The following is a 12,384-nucleotide window of genomic DNA, read 5'->3' as shown; positions in this document are numbered from 1 at the left end:
AGATAGATAGATAGATAGATAGATAGATAGATAGATAGATAGATAGATAGTAGATAGTAGATAGAAATAGACAGACAGATAGTGGAAGAGGGGTTACACTGACTTACAGGTCTGAGTAATCAATCAATGGCTCACATTGAAAAGATCAGGAATCCAGTAGCTATTCAATCCAGGAGACTGGACAGCTGTCTTCAGTCTACATTGAAATCCCAAAGAATTTCGCTCTAATATTGGTGAATCAATGTCAAGAGTACAAGACAGATGAGCTTTCCAGAAAGTATGAAGGCCAACAGTTAAAAGGAACCCAAATTTTGTTTTCCCACCAGAAAGTACCACCCAGATTTCAAGTGGGTCCCCCTGCTTCAAATAATATGGTCAAGAAAATTTCTCACTAGAGTGCCGGCATCTTTTTTTCACTTTTTTTAATTTTTATTAATTACACTTTTTTCTCTTTGTATCCCCCCATAATCTCCTCCTTCCTTGCCTCCTAATCCACCTTCCCTTCCCCTTCTTCATGCATGCTGTTCCCCAAGTCCACTGATAGGGGAGGTCCCCCTCTCCTTCCTTCTGATCTTGGTCTATCAGATCTCATCAGGAGTGGAGTGCCAGAATCTTACATTTTAATTAATGCCAGATCCAGCCAAGGTGACAATCAAGATTAGGCATCACAGAGCAACGTGACATTTGTCCTGAGCCTCATTTCCCTGTGACCCTTCTCTATAATTTGTTTCTCAAATATTGATTACTTTAATGGCTACAAACTGAAAATACTTCTAGATCCATGCTTCAGAAGAACTGCTGATTTCTCTTTATTTCTTATTCCTTCCTGTTTCTCCCTCTCTTTCCCATGTCACCACTTGTAAATGTTCTCTCTGTCCAGTGAAATGTCATATCTCCTGAAAATTTAGTCCACAGGGAGAGTCACATGCTGTTCTTTCTTTTATCTTGAAACTGTAAATCCTAAAGTCTTGAGTGCATCACTTTTTTTCAATACCTTCGTTTTTATGTATTTTATGAAGGTTTTATAGAAGTTACTTTTCGCTATTCACTCTTGACCATAAACAGAATTTTATATACAAATCCCAGTCATATTTCTCTCAATTTGAGATGAGCTTGTAGCACAAGTGTGCTAATATTTACAAATCGGAGGGACAATATTCACAAGAGTGTTTCTAGTCATGTCTTGGATATAGACCTAGTTTTTATTTTGATACAGCCAAATTTAAAACTCATAGGATCCTCCTCTGCAGTCATAAGAGAAAGTTTACTTAGCTTAATGAAAGAGGTGAAACCATAACCACAGAGAACAGATTAAATATTTTATAATAATATTGTTTATTATGTAAATCTTCATAGCACAAACAAAATAAAACATGCACACACATACACACACACAACAAGTGATGTCCAGAGCCAGGCATGGTGGTGCATGCCTATAATCCCAGCCCTCAAAAGGCCAGCCTGGTCTACAAAGTGAGTTCAGGGCAGCCAAGGCAACACAAAGAAACCCTGTCTCAAAAAAAAAAAAAAAAAACAGAAAGAAAGAAAGAAAAATGTAATATCTACATACAGCTAAACACAAAATAAGAACCCTTTTTCCATTGGAAAAGGCAATGATTCCCATTTCTTGTTTAAAAAGAAAAAAAGACAATGTTGACAGAAACAGGTTGGTTATTAACTTCACAGTTTGCTTTAAAATAATACAAATATAGTTCCTATTTATACCTACGATGAAGAATGTAAAATAACTTAAAGAAAAGATTCTTTGTGAATTTCTATCATATGAAAGCTGCTATAATTATTTTATTTTATCTTAGTATTTTAGCAGAAAACATTTAGATCTAATAAACATGATAGTTATAAGGTACAAATCAATATATAAAATACCCTTTATACATATACTGAAAATTTAGTCTGAGAGAAAAATAGAAAATATATCCCACTCAATATAGCTCAAAAAAAAGTATCTAAAAAATGTATCTAGTAATATACCTACCCAAAGAAGAGAAAGACCTTTACAATGAGCATTTTAAGACATGGAAAAAGTAATCAGAAAATATATTAGATGATAAAAGGCCTTCCACACTCCTGAGTTATTAGAATTAATACTGTGATAATGGCTGTGCTACCAAAACTAATGAATAGATTAAATGTAATATCCATCAAAATTCTGGTGATATACTCAGTACTAAATAGGATCTCTCCATCAAATCTCTCTCCTTAGGGCTCAGGGAATCCTGCAGAAAAGGAGGCAGAAAGATTGCAAAAGCCAATTTGGATGGTAGACACCAATGAAACAAGGCCTACAACAGGACTGACACACGTATGAACTCAGAGAAACTAGCAGCATGTACAGGGGTTCTTGATCTGACATAAGCAAACAAATGCCCCCATTCCTAACACAGAGGTTATCTCCAATTCATACCTGCTCAGAAAGAAACTTAGTTTTCTCTAAATAAATCTCACTGCATACACAACCACACTTACGGGCAAGCCCAGCAGCAAATGGTCAACACAACGTGAACTCAATGGCATTTTTAAAGGGCTCTGTTTTTGTCCCATGATGATCTGTCTGGGATTTCTTACAACTTGTATAATATGATTTCCAATTTTGTGTTTTTATAGAATTTCTGTGTAGAAATGTATATGTCTCTGTATCTGCATGTGTTTCTTGCACTTTTTCTTTTACACTCATTCTTCCTGTTTGTTTTGCCCTATTCTGGTTTGTTTTGTTTTATTTTGTTAGAGTATATATTTGCTTTTTAATGAGAGAGAGAAAGGGTGTGGATCTGGGTGGCTGGCAAGGTGGATAGATCTAGAAGGAGTTGGTGAAGGAGAGACTGTATAAATGTATTGTGTCAAAATCCATTTTCAATTTTAAAATTATGGAGTTATATAGTACAGGTCTAGAAAAAATCCAGCAATTTATATGGAACCACAAAAGACCATAAAATAGTCAAAACAGTACTAAGCAAGAATACAACTAGACAGGTCACAATACATGAATTCAAATTAAGCTACAGAGCTATGGTGATTTAAAAAAAAAAAATCCAGCCTGGCACTGGCATAAAACCACACAGGTAGATCAATGTAATGGAAAATAGGTTCTGAAAATAAACTAACAAAACTATGCCTGTCAAATTCTTTACAAAGTTGGCAAAAAGAGGCAGTGAAAAAATTAGCCTATTCAGCAAGTGGTGCTGGCAAAATAGGACATCAAATATGCAGAAAAATAAAATTAGAATCATGTCTTTCACCTTATACAAAACCCAACTGAAAATGTATCAGACCAGAAACTCTCAAACTTCTAAATAAAAACACAGAGAATAATCTGTGGTAGGTGAGGACTTTCTGAACAGAACATCGCTAGCTCAAAAAAAAAAAAAAAAGCGCAAAGTGTCAGCAGCTGGTACTACGTGAAATTAAAAGTTGGTGTGCGACAAGGGGAGCTGTCAGCAGAGCATACAGAATCCGTGAACATTTTTACCAGCTATACTTTAGACAAGAGACAAATAACAAAATTTGCAAGAACTACATGAATTCAATACCAACGAAATAAAACTGGCAATCAACCGTTGAGCCAAACAATGGAGTAGACAGATTTTCAACAGCAAAATACACACAAATGGCCAATAATACTTTTTAAAGCACTCAAAATCCCAGTCACCAAAAAACTGCCAATTAAAACTACTTTGAGATACTATCCCACCCCACTGAAATAGCTGTTATCAAATCTGACAAATGCTGGAGATGTTGGGAAAAAGGAAGACTTTTACTAGTGGGAGTTCCAATTAATACATCAATTATGGAATAAATCTGTAGTTTCTTCAAAACCTTAAAAATACAACCACCATATGGCCCAGGTGTTCCACTCCTGGGCATATTCCAGAACTTGCATGGTAGCTCCCATTTGCCTGTTTGTTACTCTGGTTCCAAGGGATGCAATGCCCTCTTCTGGCCTCCAAGGACACCAGGCACGTGCTTGGTGTACAGACACATCCACAGGCAAACACACATTCACACCAAATAATAACATGAAACAAATTTTCAACAGATCAACAGACCATTGGCCCAACTAACAAAAAGAAATAAGGAATTCAAAGAAGCAGGAATGAAGAAGGAAACACTACAATAGACGCCAAAAATGATATTATTATTATTATAAAAGAATACTTTAAATTTTTGCACTCCACTACACTAAAAAAAAAATCTAAAAGAAATGAGTGAATTGCTGAATCATCAAAACCACAAAAATTAAACTAAGAAGAGATCAACAACCTAAATAGACCCATAAAAATTTTGGAGATGAATGGATACAGAAATTGTGGTACATCTACGCAATGGAATATTACTCAGCAATAAAAAAAAAAAAAAAGGAAATCAAGAAATTTGCAGGTAAATGGTGGGATCTGGAAAAGATCATCCTGAGTGAGCTATCCCACAAGCAGAAAGACACACATGGTATATACTCACTCATATAGACATGTAATATAGGATAAACCTACTAAAATCTGTACACCTAAAGAAACTAATCAAGAGGGAGAGCCCTGGCTCAATCCCCATCCAGAAAGGCAAAGAGGATGGACATCAGAAGAAGGAGAAAACAGGGAACAAGTTAGGAACCTGCCACAGAGGGCCTCTGAAAGGTTCTGCCCTGCAGACTATCAAAGTAGATGCTGAGACTTTTGGTCAACTATTGGGCAGAGTGCATGAAATCTTATGAAAGGAGTGGGAAATAGTAAGATCTGGAGAGGACAGGATCTCTACAAGAAGAGCAAGAGAGCCAAAAAATCTGAGCACAGGGGTCATTTCTGAGACTCATACTCCAACCAAGTACCATGAATGGAGATAACCTAGAACCCCTGCACAGATGTAGCCCATGGCAGTTTAGTCTCCTAATGGGTTCCATAGTAATGGGAACAGGGACTGCCTCTGACATGAACTGATTGGCATTCTCTTTGATCACCTCCCCCTGAGGGGGGAGCAGCCTTACCAGGCCACAGAGGAAGACAATGCAGCCACTCCTGATGAGATCTGATAAACTAGGATCAGAAGGAAGGAGAGGAAGACATCCCCTATCAGTGGACTTGGGGAGGGGCATGCATGGAGAAGGGGGAGGGAAGGCCAGATTGGGAGGGGAGGTGGGAGGGGTTTATGGTGGGATACAAAGTGAATAAAGTGCAATTAATAAAAATTAAAATAAAAAATATTTTTAAAAAGCTTTGCTAATGAAATGATAATAAACATAATGAAATCAATGAGCTTAATCAAGAAATTAAGTAATAAATGGAAAGAAATCCTAACCAGCATTGAAACAGGAGGCTCTCAAGTGTGCATTCGACTACCATGTACCAAAGACTTGTATCTTCTTATTCCTACTACTTCCTAATAAGATATTTTATTAAGTTAAAAAAAATTTAACTTTTTTTGATGGATAGAGTAATAAAAAGCCTCCCAACTAACCCAAAAGCCAAGGCCCAGATGGGTTCACAGTGTAGTTCTACCAGACTTTCAAAGAAAGGTCTACAACTAGTACTTCTTCATTGGTCATAAAAATAGAAATAGAAGGAGTACTTCCAAACTCACTCTACAAAGCCAGTATTACTCAAACTCCAAGTAAAGACACAACCAAAACCAAACAAACCCTAGAAACCAATTGTCCCTGATGAACATACACACAAAAATCCTCAATGAAATATTAATAAACAACACAGACCAAGTAGGCTTTTTTTAAAGGAAACATCAAATTTAATTTAAAGAAAAACAACCTGAAAGTAACTGCAAGAACAATGGGCAAAGCAACTCCTGAAAAGAGCAAAGCAGTTACACTAGTTGAGGGCTGGGGAAAGAACATGTCATTACATGTCATTTAGCTGGAGAGGTTGTAAGTTACTTGCAAATGAAATTCTTTCGAAGGTGGAGGGGTCCTTGGGTCATTTCTGACCATCAGAACACATGTGAGCTTCTCTCTGTGAGTGTCCTTTGCATCTCAAGGGGCAAAGTCTCCACTTTCCTACACAGGATCCATCTTCAGTGTCAGCCAACTCTCAATGCAGGGGCAACTAAAACAGCACCATCTCCCAGGATGAAGAGCATGGGATGTTCCATTTTGTTGATTTATATACCTCTTTGTGTGTCTCTTCATCACTATCATCATCACAGTTTCTCCAACATCTCCCAGGATCATATTTAAATGTTGCTCACAAGCATGTAATCTGACTCCAAGCTCTCGGTCATTTCTCATCATCACATAAAGTTGCTCATCCAAACTGAGCCTGATGAGATCTGGGGGCTCCTCTACAGTATTAGTGGTCGTTGCTGATCTATGTCATCCGCCATGTTTCAAACACCCCAAGTTGACTTTATCATTGAAATGTGGAAATGGTTCAATACATGTAAGTAAATAGAAACAATAATCACATAAATAGAATTAAAGACAAATACCACATCATCTCAATAGATGGGGGGAGGGGGAAGAAAAGCCTTTAACAAAACCAACATGTTTTTATGATAAAGGTCCTAGAGAAAGTAGGACTGGGAGATAATACTTCAGCATAGCAGAGACTGCATATGACAAAACCACATCCAACATTATCCCAAATGGAGAAACTCAAAGCAAATCCATTGAAATCAGGAAGAAAACAGGGCTAATCCACTATCCCTACTTCCTTTCTGTAGAGTGCTGAAAGCACTAGCTGTCACAATAAGGCAAAATTTTAATAATAATAATAATAATAATTGAATATGAAATAATAAATAAGTCAAATTATCTCTTGCAGATGATGTGTTATACATAAGAGATACCAAAATTTACCACAAGAGCATGTCTAGAAACAAAGAATGATTCTAAGTGTTAAGGTATAAATCTTTTACATTAATCAGTAGCCTGTCTACACATCAACAACAAATATTGAAAAGGAGATTATGAACACACTTTCATTTACACACTTTTATTTCATGGCCTCCAAGAAAAAAAATTCTGGGAATAAGCCAAAGAGGAAAAAATCTCTATAATGAAAACAAGTCTCTGGGAAGAGGGATATTGAGGAAGACATTAGAAAATTAAAGACCTCCCATGTTTGTGGAGTGGTAGAATTACTACTGTAAAGATAACCACTCTACAAAAAGCAATTTACCAATTCTATGCAAACTTAATCAAAATATCCATATTCATCAAAGAAGTAAAAACAGAAAAAAAGATATAAAAAGAGTATGTACTAGCCCAAAAAAATTGACAAATAAACCAATGAAACGAAATAGGATACCCAATCAGGAATACACATAAAAACAGCCATTTGATATTTGACAAAGGCAAATACAACACACACACACACACACACACACACACACACACACACACACACACACTGAAGAAAAGACAGCATCTTCAACAAATGCTTGTGGCAAAATTGGATGTTCACATGCAGAAGAATGAAATTAGATTCATATCCATCACCTTTCATGAAAATTACCTAAAGAAGACCAAAGCTTTAAATTTGAAGCATAAAGCACCAAAACTGCTAGAAGAAAACATAGGCAGGAACCTACATGATAAAGGAGTTAGGTGATAGGATTACATTTGTCCAGGAATTAAGGACAACAATTGAGAAATGTGACTTCACAATACAAAAAAAGAAGAAGAAGAAGAAGAAGAAGAGGAGGAGGAGGAGGAGGAGGAGGAGGAGGAGGAGGAGGAGGAGGAGGAGGAGAAGAAAGAAAGAAAGAAAGAAAGAAAGAAAGAAAGAAAGAAAGAAAGAAAGAAAGAAAGAAAGAAAGAAAGAAAGAAAGAAAGAAACGTCCACACAGCTGAGGAAACAATTAACGAAATGAAGAGGAAGCTCACAAAGTAGGAGTTTTTACTAGATGTACATCTGACAGAAGATTAATATCCAGACTACATAAAAAGCTTAAAAAACAAAGACTGAAGAAAACATATGGTCCAGTTTTAAAACAGGCTGTGATAGTTAGGGGTTTGATTCCCTACGTCTTTTCAGGCATCCTTATATTGTTTTACCCTCCTCTCTCTAGCTTCTGTATTTATCTCCCTTCCCTGAAGATTCTCCTCTTTTCCATCTCTCTTTCAAATCACTTGTACCTGTTATCCCCTCTTTCTGTTCCTCCCCCACATTTAATACCCTGAGAAAGGTCCGATTTTGCTTTCTAGTTTGCTCAGTTACTTCAGAATATTTAATTATATCTGAAGATTTAGAGCTAAGAACATCTGGTGAGAGAAAACATGCAACATTTGTCTTTCTGGGTCTGGGTCTGGGTCATCTCACCGAATATGGTATTTTCTAGTCTCATTCACCTACAAAGTTCATTATTTCATTCTCCTTTACAGTTGAATATTATTCCATAGTATATGTGTACTGTATTCTCATTATCCTTTCATCAGTTAAAGAACTTTTAGTTTCTTTCCATTCCCTGGCTATTGTGAATACAGCTGCAATGGATGTTGGGAACTTATAATACGCATAAGTCTGTGTCTAAATATACACGTAGAGTTTAAATAAGTTTATCATCTGGATGACTGGGCTCCATCCAACAGCCAAAGATCTCCTAACCAAAACCAACACAAGGCATATGATTCCTCTTTCGAGCTGTCCAAGAGACTTCCCCAAACATTTCAAACTATTGTTAATGCCCTTTGGTATCCCACAGAGATGGAAGTTAACTCCCTATTGCTGAAGACAACATGTACCTCAGATACAGAGTCCATTTAGCAACTGACCTAAATGCTTCCTCTCTGAAGCTAAGCTATTAGAGTACCAGAAGGCCCCATGCAATCTTCCAAAGAAGAGAAGCAACCAATAGTCCTACCCATATGTGATGCCTATGAACCACAACAACCAGCATGGATGATCACCCTAAAGGTGTAGTGATGTCAGGAATTCTTTGGTAATAAGCAACAGCTCTTTAATTGGATTTAAGACATAATCAACAAGAAGAAAATTATTCCTGGTACAGGAAACCTAGCCAAGCACCCATTGCTCATAAAGTCATGGCCCTAAGGCTCCAAGAACATTATGGAAGACAAGATGAAAACATAAGAGCCAGAGAATCAGGGAGTTTGTTGGGAGACTGTGTCCAGTAGCAATGTCACAAGCTATACCCACAAAGTCTCATCAATATGACTGCCTAAACATGAGCAAGGTAAGGACAACAGGTGTGCCAAAGTGGGCTTGGAAAAGTCAAAGAGACCTCAACCCTATAGAAACAACTACAGGCAACTGAGGAATGCTGAGAGCAAGAGAAATAGTCTTCCCCAGAGAATAGAACACAGAATGGTTTCTCAATACCAAGGGACAGCCCTCAAAACATACACATGTAAGTAACAATACACAAACTGAGCAGGCTGTGCTTAAGTAGTTTAAAATACATGTATATAGCAATACTTAGTGAGGTAATAAATTTGAAAGAGAGCAAGGAGGGTCATATGGGAGAGTGTGAAGGGGGAAGGAAGGAAGGAGTGTTATAATTATAATCTCAAACAAATAAGTAGAAAAAGAAAAATGATTGTAGTATGGGTATCCTATATTATATGACTAATATCTGCTTATAAGTGAGTACTTACCATGTGTGTCTTTCTGGGTCTGGGTTACCTCACTCAGGATGATCTTTTCCAGATCCATCCATTTGCAAATTTCATGATGCCCTTGTTTTTGGTAGCTGAACAGCAATCCATTGTGTAGATATATCACAGTTTTTTTCTCCATTTTTCAGTTAAGGGACATCTGGGTTACTTCCAGTTTCTGGTTATTATGAATGAAGCTGCTATGAACATAGCTGAGCAAATGTTCTTGTGGTATGGTGGAGCATGTTTTGGGTATATGCCCAGGAGTGATATTCATGGAGAGGACCCAGGCCCCCTGCTCAGATGTAGCCAATAGGCAACTCAGTCTCCATGTGGGTCACCTAGTAAGGGACCAGGGACTGTCTGTGATGTGAACGCTATTGCCTGCTTTTTGATCACTTCCCCTGGGTAAGGAGGTCTTACCAGGCCACAGAGAAAGAGAATGCAGGCAGTCCTGAAGAGACTTGATAGTCTGGGGTTTGAGGGCTCCCCTTTTCTGAGGAGTGCAGGATAGGGATAGGGGTAAAAGGGAAGGAGTGTGGGACCAGGAGGAGATGAAGGAGGGGGCTACCTCCCTCAGGGTGTAAAATGAATAAATTGATTTTAAAATGTAATAAAATATTAAATAATAAAATTTGCAGGTAAATGGATGAAACTAAAAATAATTATATTGAGTATGACCAGACTGAGAAAGACAAATATTACATGTTTTCTTTCATTTGTAGTTTCTAGCTCCAAATCTTCAGATGTAATTATATAAACTGGAAAACCAGAAAAGTAAAAAAGTACCAATCAAGTGGGCTCTCTAAAGAAAGGGATAGCAGGAAATATATGTTATGAAAGGAGAATTGTGAAAATGGGGGGTAGCTTTACTTGGGGAATTGGGCTGAGGTCAGTATGTAAGGTAACAGAAAACAGAGGAAAAAAAAACATTAAGGATGTCTGATAAAACCTTAAGTAATAATGTTATTTTACACTTACCTAAAGTTATATACCATACATAAAAATATGTGTGTATACATGCCTGTATGTATGCATTATGTATTATGTATATAGACTATCTAACAGAAATTCTAGTACCTGGCAGGAGAAACCTTTTGAGTTGGTGGTCAGGGTGGTCCAAGACACTCCCAAAACAATACAGGTTAGTGTGTTGTGCTTGGTTGGCTCCAAAGGTTGAAAATAAGTCCACACTGCTGAAGACCCTGCACACATTGGACACAAAACATGAAAATTTGAGCTGGATCTGACCTGAAGACCTCCCTCCTGGCATTTGTGGTCCTATAAGGTGCTCAGCAAACTGTCAGAGACTAGTGCAACCACTAGTCCTGTCCAGCTGCAATGCCTATGAACCACACTCGTAAGACATCCCTTTAAAGTGCAGTGGCAGCACTCATCTGGCTGCTAACCAACAGCTCTCTAATTGGACTTAAGACTCACTCAACAGGAGAAGAATCATACATGGCCTATATTAGAAATTTCATTGATGTTAATCTCTTCCTAATCACCATTAAGTAGCATCAACTGTCCCAGCAAAGCAAAAGCTTTATCTAAGTGATTCTTCAGTCCCAGCTGACGAGACAATAGAGATTAATAATCTAAATCATTGACTGGCCCCAATAGACTCTTTAAGAGACTCACAAACTTTGCTCTGAAACACCACCAGCCAAGCCTCCATTGCCTTCATTGCTTTGCTCTTGGCATTCTTATCTTCGAAAATCCCACAAAAGGTCCCATTAATCTCTAAGCCTGGCCTTTAAAGTGAGTCTAGAACAGCCAAGGATACACAGATAAACCCTGTTTCAAAAAACAAAAACAAAAGTAAAGTGTACAGATGTTAGAGTGCGGGAAGTATAAACAATTACACCATGGACATTCTGTCTATTTTACAGTGAAGGGGCTTTTTCTGAAGACGGAAAGTTCCCCGGGAATATAGACAACTTAATGTTGCCTTTAGGAACTTTCTTCCTGCCTCTGCTCTGGGACCCAATTTGCCTAAAATAAATGAAAAACAAAGATGATAGACTATATGCCTAGGACTATCGAGGGAGCCTAAACTACCCCAAAGGGATACAGAAAACATTGCAGTAATCTAGATAGCATGTTAATTGTACCCCATGAGGCTCTCGGGAACACTCACTTCTCTTCCAATCATCCTAACCCCGTTTCTTAACTCTTCTCATGAGGTTTATGCATCACTGCTTCAGATAGTCTCAGCAAAATTAATAATGTACAAAAGTCACCTTTGGACTTCCACTGTAAAGCAGTCTCGGGTTCCTGGGGGGGGGGGGGTCACTGATGTCTTTATAACAATCCTTTTTTACTTAGTATTGGATTGTGAGCTAATTAAACCCATCATTAAGTTAAAGCCTCATAAGTCAAAAACGCATTTGGTACAATCAGCATGCCAAACACCACAGCTTACCCACACGGAACGTTATGGTTGACTGGGAGCTGTGCATCTCAGTCTTAGCACTTAAAATGTCTTGGCACTTTCCCTCATTCTCCCCATCCTACTTTTTTCTCTGCTCTTTTCTCTAGCCTGGAAGAAAGGTCAAATTTTAAGGCAGTGTTTATCTCTTTTACAACCATCATGAAATAGAAACTCGTAAGGAACTGAGTGAGTCAGAGACTGCCAGTACAGCCCCTGTTGAAAACACCCGTCTACCAGCTGAAGCCCACACAAGGACTGTTGGAGGTCTGCGTTCCTTCCACTGGCCACTGCTGTCACCAGATGTGTCTGTATATGCTTCTTTGGTGAAGTTCCAGAATGGAGAAAAGCGAGTCTCAGCAGTTACCCTGTGTATTCC

At 37.9% G+C, this 12,384-nt stretch overlaps 1 pseudogene; it reads right to left on the bottom strand.

Moving 5' to 3' along the window:
* Nucleotides 1-6,036: 6,036 nt before the first annotated feature.
* On the bottom strand, nt 6,037-6,339 carry LOC129677958 (U6 snRNA-associated Sm-like protein LSm3; annotated as a pseudogene).
* Nucleotides 6,340-12,384: the final 6,045 nt, after the last annotated feature.

Source organism: Psammomys obesus, unplaced genomic scaffold, assembly GCF_907164565.1.
Source record: "Psammomys obesus unplaced genomic scaffold, mPsaObe1.curated_primary_1811, whole genome shotgun sequence".
Classification (NCBI taxonomy): Eukaryota; Metazoa; Chordata; class Mammalia; order Rodentia; family Muridae; genus Psammomys; species Psammomys obesus.
This window is presented reverse-complemented; position numbering and strand designations above follow the sequence as displayed.